The 11,777-nt window shown below is 45.5% G+C and overlaps 1 non-coding gene across 1 annotated transcript; it reads right to left on the reverse strand.

Annotated features, from left to right (window-relative positions):
* Window positions 1–5,336: 5,336 nt before the first annotated feature.
* Window positions 5,337–5,419, reverse strand: trnal-cag. The gene has a single exon. It is a non-coding gene; the product is annotated as a tRNA-Leu (tRNA).
* Between the last annotated feature and the right edge of the window lie 6,358 nt (window positions 5,420–11,777).

The following is an 11,777-nucleotide window of genomic DNA, read 5'->3' on the forward strand; positions in this document are numbered from 1 at the left end:
GACTTCTCGACCTGTCTGTCGCTGTGGATACATGGCACTCCAGGCTTCTCGACCTGTCTGTCGCTGTGGATACATGGCCCTCCAGGCTTCTCGACCTGTCTGTTGCTGTGGATACATGGCACTCCAGGCTTCTCGACCTGTCTGTCGCTGTGGATACATGGCACTCCAGGCTTCTCCACCTGTCTGTCGCTGTGGATACATGGCACTCCAGGCTTCTCGACCTGTCTGTCGCTGTGGATACATGGCACTCCAGACTTCTCGACCTGTCTGTCGCTGTGGATACATGGCACTCCAGGCTTTTCGACCTGTCTGTCGCTGTGGATACATGGCACTCCAGGCTTTTCGACCTGTCTGTCGCTGTGGATACATGGCACTCCAGGCTTTTCGACCTGTCTGTCGCTGTGGATACATGGCACTCCAGGCTTCTCGACCTGTCTGTCGCTGTGGATACATGGCACTCCAGACCTGTCTGTCGCTGTGGATACATGGCCGTCCAGACTTCTATCTCTGTCTGTCGCTGTGGATACATGGCACTCCAGACTTCTATCTCTATCTGTCGCTGTGGATACGTGGCCCTCCAGACTTCTATCTCTGTCTGTTGCTGTGGATACATGGCCCTCCAGACTTCTCAACCTGTCTGTCGCTGTGGATACATGGCCCTCCAGACTTCTATCTCTGTCTGTCGCTGTGGATACATGGCCCTCCAGACTTCTATCTCTAACTGTCGCTGTGGATACATGGCACTCCAGGCTTCTCAACCTGTCTGTCGCTGTGGATACATGGCCCTCCAGGCTTCTCGACTGTCTGTCGCTGTGGATACATGGCACTCCAGGCTTTTCGACCTGTCTGTCGCTGTGGATACATGGCACTCCAGGCTTTTCGACATGTCTGTCGCTGTGGATACATGGCACTCCAGGCTTCTCGACCTGTCTGTCGCTGTGGATACATGGCACTCCAGGCTTCTCGACCTGTCTGTCGCTGTGGATACATGGCCGTCAGACTTCTATCTCTGTCTGTCGCTGTGGATACATGGCACTCCAGACTTCTCAACCTGTCTGTCGCTGTGGATACATGGCACTCCAGACTTCTCAACCTGTCTGTCGCTGTGGATACATGGCACTCCAGACTTCTCAACCTGTCTGTCGCTGTGGATACATGGCACTCCAGACTTCTCGACCTGTCTGTCGCTGTGGATACATGGCACTCCAGGCTTCTCGACCTGTCTGTCGCTGTGGATATATGGCACTCCAAACTTCTCGACCTGTCTGTCGCTGTGGATACATGGCACTCCAGGCTTCTCGACCTATCTGTTGCTGTGGATACATGGCTGTCCAGACTTCTATCTCTGTCTGTCGCTGTGGATACATGCCACTCCAGACTTCTCGACCTGTCTGTCGCTGTGGGTACATGGCACTCCAGGCTTCTCGACCTGTCTGTTGCTGTGGATACATGGCACTCCAGGCTTCTCGACCTGTCTGTCGCTGTGGATACATGTCCAGACTTCTATCTCTGTCTGTCGCTGTGGATACATGGCCCTCCAGACTTCTATCTCTATCTGTCGCTGTGGATACGTGGCCCTCCAGACTTCTATCTCTGTCTGTCGCTGTGGATACATGGCCCTCCAGACTTCTATCTCTAACTGTCGCTGTGGATACATGGCACTCCAGGCTTCTCAACCTGTCTGTCGCTGTGGATACATGGACCTCCAGACTTCTATCTCTGTCTGCGCTGTGGACACATGGCACTCCAGGCTTCTCAACCTGTCTGTCGCTGTGGATACATGGCACTCCAGGCTTCTCGACTTGTCTGTCACTGTGGATACATGGCACTCCAGGCTTCTCGACCTGTCTGTCGCTGTGGATACATGGCACTCCAGGCTTCTCGACCTGTCTGTCGCTGTGGATACATGGCACTCCAGACTTCTCGACCTGTCTGTCGCTGTGGATACATGGCACTCCAGGCTTCTCGACCTGTCTGTCGCTGTGGATACATGGCCCTCCAGGCTTCTCGACCTGTCTGTTGCTGTGGATACATGGCACTCCAGGCTTCTCGACCTGTCTGTCGCTGTGGATACATGGCACTCCAGGCTTCTCCACCTGTCTGTCGCTGTGGATACATGGCCCTCCAGGCTTCTCGACCTGTCTGTCGCTGTGGATACATGGCACTCCAGACTTCTCGACCTGTCTGTCGCTGTGGATACATGGCCTTCCAGACTTCTATCTCTATCTGTCGCTGTGGATACATGGCCCTCCAGACTTCTATCTCTGTCTGTCGCTGTGGATACATGGCCCTCCAGACTTCTATCTCTAACTGTCGCTGTGGATACATGGCACTCCAGACTTCTCGACCTGTCTGTCGCTGTGGATACATGGCACTCCAGGCTTCTCGACCTGTCTGTCGCTGTGGATACATGGCCCTCCAGGCTTCTCGACCTGTCTGTTGCTGTGGATACATGGCACTCCAGGCTTCTCGACCTGTCTGTCGCTGTGGATACATGGCACTCCAGGCTTCTCCACCTGTCTGTCGCTGTGGATACATGGCACTCCAGGCTTCTCCACCTGTCTGTCGCTGTGGATACATGGCACTCCAGACTTCTCGACCTGTCTGTCGCTGTGGATACATGGCACTCCAGGCTTTTCGACCTGTCTGTCGCTGTGGATACATGGCACTCCAGGCTTTTCGACCTGTCTGTCGCTGTGGATACATGGCACTCCAGGCTTTTCACCTGTCTGTCGCTGTGGATACATGGCACTCCAGGCTTCTCGACCTGTCTGTCGCTGTGGATACATGGCACTCCAGGCTTCTCGACCTGTCTGTCGCTGTGGATACATGGCCGTCCAGACTTCTATCTCTGTCTGTCGCTGTGGATACATGGCACTCCAGACTTCTATCTCTATCTGTCGCTGTGGATACGTGGCCCTCCAGACTTCTATCTCTGTCTGTTGCTGTGGATACATGGCCCTCCAGACTTCTCAACCTGTCTGTCGCTGTGGATACATGGCCCTCCAGACTTCTATCTCTGTCTGTCGCTGTGGATACATGGCCCTCCAGACTTCTATCTCTAACTGTCGCTGTGGATACATGGCACTCCAGGCTTCTCAACCTGTCTGTCGCTGTGGATACATGGCACTCCAGGCTTCTCGACTTGTCTGTCGCTGTGGATACATGGCACTCCAGGCTTTTCGACCTGTCTGTCGCTGTGGATACATGGCACTCCAGGCTTTTCGACATGTCTGTCGCTGTGGATACATGGCACTCCAGGCTTCTCGACCTGTCTGTCGCTGTGGATACATGGCCGTCCAGACTTCTATCTCTGTCTGTCGCTGTGGATACATGGCACTCCAGACTTCTCAACCTGTCTGTCGCTGTGGATACATGGCACTCCAGACTTCTCAACCTGTCTGTCGCTGTGGATACATGGCACTCCAGACTTCTCAACCTGTCTGTCGCTGTGGATACATGGCACTCCAGACTTCTCGACCTGTCTGTCGCTGTGGATACATGGCACTCCAGGCTTCTCGACCTGTCTGTCGCTGTGGATATATGGCACTCCAAACTTCTCGACCTGTCTGTCGCTGTGGATACATGGCACTCCAGGCTTCTCGACCTATCTGTTGCTGTGGATACATGGCTGTCCAGACTTCTATCTCTGTCTGTCGCTGTGGATACATGCCACTCCAGACTTCTCGACCTGTCTGTCGCTGTGGATACATGGCACTCCAGACTTCTCAACCTGTCTGTCGCTGTGGATACATGGCACTCCAGACTTCTCGACCTGTCTGTCGCTGTGGATATATGGCACTCCAGGCTTCTCGACCTATCTGTTGCTGTGGATACATGGCACTCCAGACTTCTCAACCTGTCTGTCGCTGTGGATACATGGCACTCCAGGCTTCTCGACCTGTCTGTCGCTGTGGATATATGGCACTCCAGACTTCTCGACCTGTCTGTCGCTGTGGATACATGGCACTCCAGGCTTCTCGACCTATCTGTTGCTGTGGATACATGGCCGTCCAGACTTCTATCTCTGTCTGTCGCTGTGGATACATGGCACTCCAGACTTCTCAACCTGTCTGTCGCTGTGGATACATGGCACTCCAGGCTTCTCAACTTGTCTGTCGCTGGGGATACATGGCACTCCAGACTTCTCGACCTGTCTGTCGCTGTGGATATATGGCACTCCAGACTTCTCGACCTATCTGTTGCTGTGGATACATGGCACTCCAGACTTCTAGCTCTGTTTGTTGCTGTGGATACATGGCACTCCAGGCTTCTCAACCTGTCTGTCGCTGTGGATACATGGCCGTCCAGACTTCTAGCTCTGTCTGGCACTCTGACCTTTGTTACAGTAATTACAGCATGGTGATAAAGGTGAAATTGTCACATAATATCCTTGCTGTCTGATGTTATTAGCAGAGGACATTATCACAGTAAAAGCACAGTAAAAGCCCCACTGGTGTAGGGTGACATTGCCCTCCTAAGTACACATCTACGATCAGCTTCTCCATTAGTGGGGGAAATGCAAAACTGACCCAGGATCAGCATAAAAGGTGGAAATTTAGAAATAGTGGCAGGTGCAACCTTTTTTGCTCCTCTTTGTATGTTTTGTCATCTTTGTAAAGACATTCCACACATTATTATCCATGTTCATGTTTTCTCAAAGAAAACAACATAGGCAACCATGACTGGCCTAGTTGTAAAACATATATACCTTATGTTCCTACTTATTTCTAAATGATTCATGTTTCTACAAATTTGTGGCGGACAAAAGTGCCATTAGAGAAAATGTTCGAGGTTGTCCATCGTCAATTTCTAGAAGTTCTATGAAATTCTTTAGTTTTACAGTTATTTTATAAACTGGTCTTACATTTTTGTGATTGCTGCAAGATAGAGAGAAATAATGTCGATCTTTTTAAGATGCTTTCTGCAAGTTATCAATTTTTTTATTTGTAAATATGTGTTTATTTATTTAAATATTAATAATTTATACAGAAAAAATACTTCAATCAATAAGTTGAAATAAACGAATTAAGAATAAGAACAACACAAACTTTTATTCAGATAGGCCTGTATCTTCACCAGGCTATCACAAATTATTGCGTTATTGCACAATACAAAATATGAATTAATTACAATTCTGAACTTGATTGATTTCTCATGATCATAATGCGTAAGTAACACGAATTAATTTCATGCAATTAAACGAATATTTAAAATAAGAGCAAAGACGTTATTTTAGCGGTTCCTGCATGCATGGTGTCATGGAGTAGTGTACTGTCATTGCACAATTCATTTTATTATTCATTGTAATTTCTCAGAATTTCCGCAAAACACTTTGTCAGAAGTGGGATTCGAACCCACGCCTCCAGAGGAGACTGCGACCTGAACGCAGCGCCTTAGACCGCTCGGCCATCCTGACGTGTGAAATGATTAGAAAATGTGTCAATAAACAAATTTGTGAATCATTCCTATGATCAATTGAACTATTTCGTAAATCACTTTGAGAGTAAAAATATCGGCACTTTTGTACTAAAACGATTTTACTGTTTTATGAGTGTATAAATGTATAGGGAATTATTAGCAGTCAGGACCTAACGATTTCATAGCCGACCCACTTCTATTGGAATCAGATGTGTTTGTACTGGGATAAAACAAAAACATGCAAAGTAAATTAATGAGCACAATGCTAACGCTTTAAAGGAGCAATCGGCGGTTGCTACATTCATTTTTGGAATTAAATTAATGATCTGTACCCACTTTCTTGGAGAATATAATTTAGAAATGCCTCATTCCACTGTGCAAAAAAAATTGGTTTAGGCAACGTTCTTTCTACCCCCTTTCAACCCACACAATCTATGTGATGACATGGAAAACGGATTGGATTTGCAAAGTCATCAATGTAAAGGCCTTTCCTCTTAATGTCATCCAATGTACAACCGAAATCTAACAACATGCTGAAATTGTTTGTTGATTTCACTTTGAATTCACATTAGTTGGCATTTGGCCTCAACCAAATGTAAATCAAATAAGAATTTGTTCTTAACTGACTTGCCTAGTTAAATAAAGGTTAAAAAATAATAATAATTAAACATTGAACTGATGTTTGTTTGTGCCCAGTGGCATGAACTTTAAGTTCAACTGTCATACCCATCAAAATAGAAGCTGGTTTTACTCCAAGTTTTGTAAACAATGTAACTGAAACAAACATGGTTAAAAATATCATGTTGACATCTGGTTACATTTCTCACTCAATCAGCTTTTTACCAAACCCGGGGCGGGGAGGAGAAACAATACACTTTGTTATAGTTGCTACTGCTGATTGGCACTTTAATGTGCTGTTATAATAAGTCATTGATGCTTATGACTCAGGGAGGAGATGTAGGACACTGAAAATAAACACATTTCCATGTTCTATTTTTATTATAGGCTTCCGTTAGGTAACAATTTATAAAACAATATATAAACACATACAGGCCTACCATGTCCTGAATTTGACCTGACTCAATGGATAAACCCATAGGGACTCGGCATTAGGGATGAGAAGTTGAGTTGTTTATCATTACCATCACGTCTTGGGCAGCTAGCTAATACAGGGTTTCCAAGAGAGAGAGAGAGAAGAGAGGAGAGAGGAGAGAGAGAGAGAGAGAGAGAGAGAGAAATGGGGCCAGGACAGTACAGCCACCGAGCAGCAGCATCTGTGTGTTGATAGTCAGTGTGGATTTTAACTAAGATAATACAGAGCTCACTGGGTTTAGGAGATAATGATCTGATGCCTTGCGTCGATTGAGAACACACACTCAGCCCGGCATCTGGCATCTGTGTCTGTTTACAAGTTGTTGTTCTGCTGGTGCCGACTGTAGCTGGCTGGCGTATCGTACTGTAGCCATGGTACTAGGACTAATGCCCCAGATAAATGCAGGTTTGGTTGGGGAGAGTAGATCAATGTATATTACATACCACTCACAAACACTCTGTCAGTCAGTTTATATTCAGTCTGTTGACAATTAATAATGATGCATCACGTGAACATGGATAAACACACATATCGGAACACACACACACTCATAAACACACACACACACACAAACACACATAAACACACACAAACATACAGTTCTTCACCTGCCCTGCCTCTCTCAGCAGCATGACTGTGTGATAGGATTATCCCTTCTCTTGGCAGGACCACAGCTGCAGCTGACTGAGAGGCTACACTGCAGAGGGCACCCAAAGGTCAATGGGTCACAACCCCACAGGGCAGACAGAGCACAAGACAACCGACTGGAGTAAGGGGGAAGAGAGAGGAGGAGGGGGAAAGCGACTTGGAGGAGGAGAGGAGGAGGAAGGGGGGGAGAGAGGAGGAGGGGGGAAAGCGACTTGGAGGAGGAGAGGAGGAGGAAAGGGGGAGGAGTGGAGGAGGGCATTGCTCGGTCAGACCTAAAGATAGTGCAGGAGAGAGGTTTGGTACGGATGAGAAGAGGATGAGACAAGGACAAGAAACTATTTTAGAACAAGGGAATCGAGGATGATGCTGTGAACCAGAGAATACAGTAGAGGAAGGGAGGAAGAGAGACAGACAGGGAGGGAGAGAGAGAGAGAGAGAGAAGGAGAGAGAGGGAGAGAGACAGACAGACAGAGAGGGAGGGAGAGGGAGGGAAAGAGAGCGAGAAAGAGAAAGAAAGACAGAGATACAAAGAGAGAAAGAGAGAGAGAAAGAAGGTACAAAGAGAGAAAGAGAGAGAGATAGAGAGAGGGAGAGAGAGACCGAGAGAGAGACAACGAGCGTTAAATGCGTTAAATGTGACAGAGCAGCCTTGTAGATACCACTGAACCCTCGGTGACTCCGCTGTGCTGTGAAAACAAAACCAAACCAGAATGATGCCACGAGTCCCGATTTCTAAGCAGATTTGTCCGTCCCTCTCTTTCTATTTCTGCATAATTTTTTTTGTGTACAAACAAAGTTAAATGTAACATTTTGGAACTAAACGGATCAAGCATATCACTTCCATTTTTTACAGACACTCTTTTCCGGAGCAATTAGGGTTAAATACATTGCTCAAGAGCACATCGGCATATTATTTACCCAGGGGATTGGAACCAGCAACCTTTCAGTTACTGACCCAATGCACTTAAATGTTAAGCTACCTCCAAACATTTGCCTCATGGTACACTGTCCTTCTGGCTAGATGTTATTTGGCTAGACGGTACACTGTCCTTCTCTCAGCACGTATCAAAGCTGCAGGCTAAGCTTAAATCTAGACTTGGTTTCCTCTATTGTAATCGCTCCTCTTTCTCCCCAGCTGCCAAACTAACCCTGATTCAGATGGCCATCCTGCCTAAGCCAGATTACAGAGACATCATTTATAGATCGGCAGGTAAGGGTGCTCTCGAGCAGCGAGATGTTCTTTGCCAATTGGCCATCAGATTTGCCACCAATGCTCCTTATAGGACACATCACTGCACTCTATACTCCTCTGTAAACTGGTCATCTCTGTATTCCTGTCGCAAGACCCACTGGTTGATGCTTAGATATCTACAGCAGCCCTCATCCTCCACATACCTGTTCATACACACCTGTTCTGCCAGTCACATTCTGTTAAATTCCCCAAAGCACACATATCCCTCGGTCGCTTGTATTTTCAGTTCACTGGAGCTAACGACTGGAACGAGCTGCAACAATCACTCAAACTGGACAGTTTTATCCCAATCTCTTCATTCAAAGACTCAATCATGGACACTCTTACTGACACTTGTGGCTGCTTGGCGTGATGTATTGTTGTCTCTACCTTCTTGCCCTTTGTGCTGTTGTCTGTGCCCAATAATGTTTGTACCATGTGTTGTCCTGCTACCATGTTGTGTTGTCATGTGTTGCTGCCTTGCTATGTTGTTGTCTTAGGTCTCTTTTTATGTAGTGTTGTGTTGTCTCTCTTCTCAGGAGACCTTTTGCCTTTTGGTAGGCCGTCATTGTAAATAAGAATTTGTTCTTTAACTGACTTGCCTAGTTAAATAAAGGTTAAATAAAACTAAATAAACACAGTACATTTGGATAGGGGATTTCGATACGATGTGATATTGACATGATATAATATCGAGCCGTTGCAGTACATGCACACACAAACAAATAAGAAATAACACATCTGTACAGTATGGAATTCTACAACTGTTCTAGAACTGGCAACATGTCTGCTGCATTTGTGCTTGTCCACTGCTAGACTAGAGTAGAGACTACGGTCCTACTGATGGGAGGCCTGTAGGTGGTGCTCTAACTCTATGTTCTGCCACCTGTTGCGTTCCCTGCTCTTTTCCAGTAGAGACCACAAGTAGACTGTCAACCAGCAGAGTGCCAGCCAGGACACTGTTGCCAAGCAGTCAAAGGCATTGAGTTCATTGAAACTGAGGGACCACAGGCCTACAAATAAATAGGCTATAGAATATATTGTTAGTTTTGCACATTTAATTAATTATGACGAATTCGTTCATTAAAAGATATCGAATTAGACAACCTGCGTCCCTTAAAACAAATAAGGTGCATCACATGAAGCTTCAGATTATATTTGGTGTTGTGTTCAATTCCATTATTTTCACGCAATTCCGTTCCCATTTAATAATTAGATCGAATTTTAACATAATAATAATTTAATATAAATGTACATTCCAAGTCGAGTTCAATTACTCTGAATGATTTGGAACTGAAATTAAATGTACCTATTTGTTATTTTAAAGTTGGCTTTAAAATTTATCTCTACCAGACTGTTAAAAATTATGCAATTAAATTCGATTTATTTGAGCAAAACATTTTTCAAGTAAGTGAAAAGGTGACAAACATTAATGATTAGAAGTGTGTGCGTGTGTGTGTGTGTGAATTGAGAATGAAAACGATGCTGCTGCTGTGTGTGCACATGACTATCTCAAAGAAACAAATAGCAGCACAAAGAGGTCATTTGTAGTCTAGAAAACTCCATCAGAATCCGCTGACAGACAAACAATGCCAGTCAGTCAGTGAGAGCCTTACTGGCCAAGACTAGGTGACATCACACACGGCGGTACATCATCATCATCATTACCATTCTCACCACTGTCTCATGATGATGAGGTCACAGAAGATACTGTCTGTCTGCTGGAGCCGACTGGCACACTGTGGCACAGACCCGTAATGGATGGTCACTGTCTCAGCGTGGAGCCAGAATGGTGGCAGAGGAAGCAGTCGTCTGGGCAGGCACAAAGTGACATAGTTAGCAACCGCCAACCAGACATCCCTGGCACAACTGTGGACAAAGAGAACAGACTGGGAAGTCGGGAGACTGGTTGAATAAAGGCAACCTGGTCCCAGATGTGTTAGTGGTGCATCTTGGTCAATCTTATGGTCACTATTTGGCGTGGTAGTTTTCTTCCTGAACGTATTGAAATGAATTGAGCCGAACCTTGATATAGAAACAGACAGGGATGGACCTGAAGGAGACTGGTTGGGCAATATGAGAGAGGACTATTCGTTTATTTTACAATAATGAAAAATGTGTATTTCCCTGGTAAATTATGAGGCATCAATTATCAGTTTTTCATCCAACCTTTTCATGCAGTAAAGTACATGTATGTCGAAAAAAAATGTCATGACAGGCCCGATGGAAACTGACAATTTGTCAGTAAATCTTCCAAATGTCGACAAAACAAAATATACTCGACAAGGTGGGATCTTTTTGTGTCTGTAAAATTAATTATGCAAGAAATGTCAGTGGAAATGCTTTTATGCGCAATTTAATAACGATTTAATAACCGCGATTTAATAACCATCATATCGAAGTAAACCTGGAGTCACGCGATGACATGTTGTGTGGTCCTCCCACTACAACTCGCCGGGAAAGCATGCAGTTAGTGAGGCTACTGATGAAATAAGTAACTTCACAGTGCACTGTAATGAGCTCGATGCTCCTTTCCAATAAATATCGAATGGTCCTATTCTGGTGACATGATCATCGATGCTTGGCGGCCGTTTCACAAATAAAAATAATGTCACTCTTTTTTGTCCATAATAATCTCATCATGTAGGCTCTACCAGCACTGTATCTGCCAGCTGTTTGCTAGAGCTAAAGTGCCAATACCAAGGTGGGTGCCAAAACCAAGGTGTGGTGCCAGTACCAAGGTGGGTGCCAGTACCAAGGTGGGTGCCAAAACCAAGGTGGGTGCCAATACCAAGGTGGGCACACTCACTCTATAACGCAACATGTTATTGGAGAAAACCATCAGTATAGTTGAAAATGCGATAGAAACCCAATTAACTCTAATTTGTTATTCAGTAGATGGTAATTTAAACACTACATGTATTTTATGTGCACTAGGTTTGTCCCGATACATGATTAAATCGAATATCGTGTCATTTGACATTGACAATATATTGTGAAGTGCAAGACTATACTCTATTTACCCCCAAGCCATAAGACTCCTGAACTTCTAGTCAAATGGCTACCCAGACTATTTGCAGTGCCCCCCAACCCTCATCCCTCTCACCCCCTCTTTACACCACTGCTACTCACTGTTGTCATCTATGCATAGTCACTTGAATAACTCTACCTACATGTACATACTACCGCAATTAACCGGTGCCCCCGCACATTGACTCTGTACCGGTACCCCCCTGTATATAGTCTCACTATTGTTATTTCACTGCTGCTCTTTAATTACTTGTTACTTTTATCTCTTATTCTTATCTGTATTTTTTTGAAACTGCATTGTTGTTTAGGGGCTAGTAAGTAAGCATTTCACTGTAACACACTGTTGACACACCT

The sequence above is a fragment of the Oncorhynchus tshawytscha genome, linkage group LG10 (genome assembly GCF_018296145.1).
Source record: "Oncorhynchus tshawytscha isolate Ot180627B linkage group LG10, Otsh_v2.0, whole genome shotgun sequence".
In the NCBI taxonomy this organism is placed as follows: domain Eukaryota; kingdom Metazoa; phylum Chordata; class Actinopteri; order Salmoniformes; family Salmonidae; genus Oncorhynchus; species Oncorhynchus tshawytscha.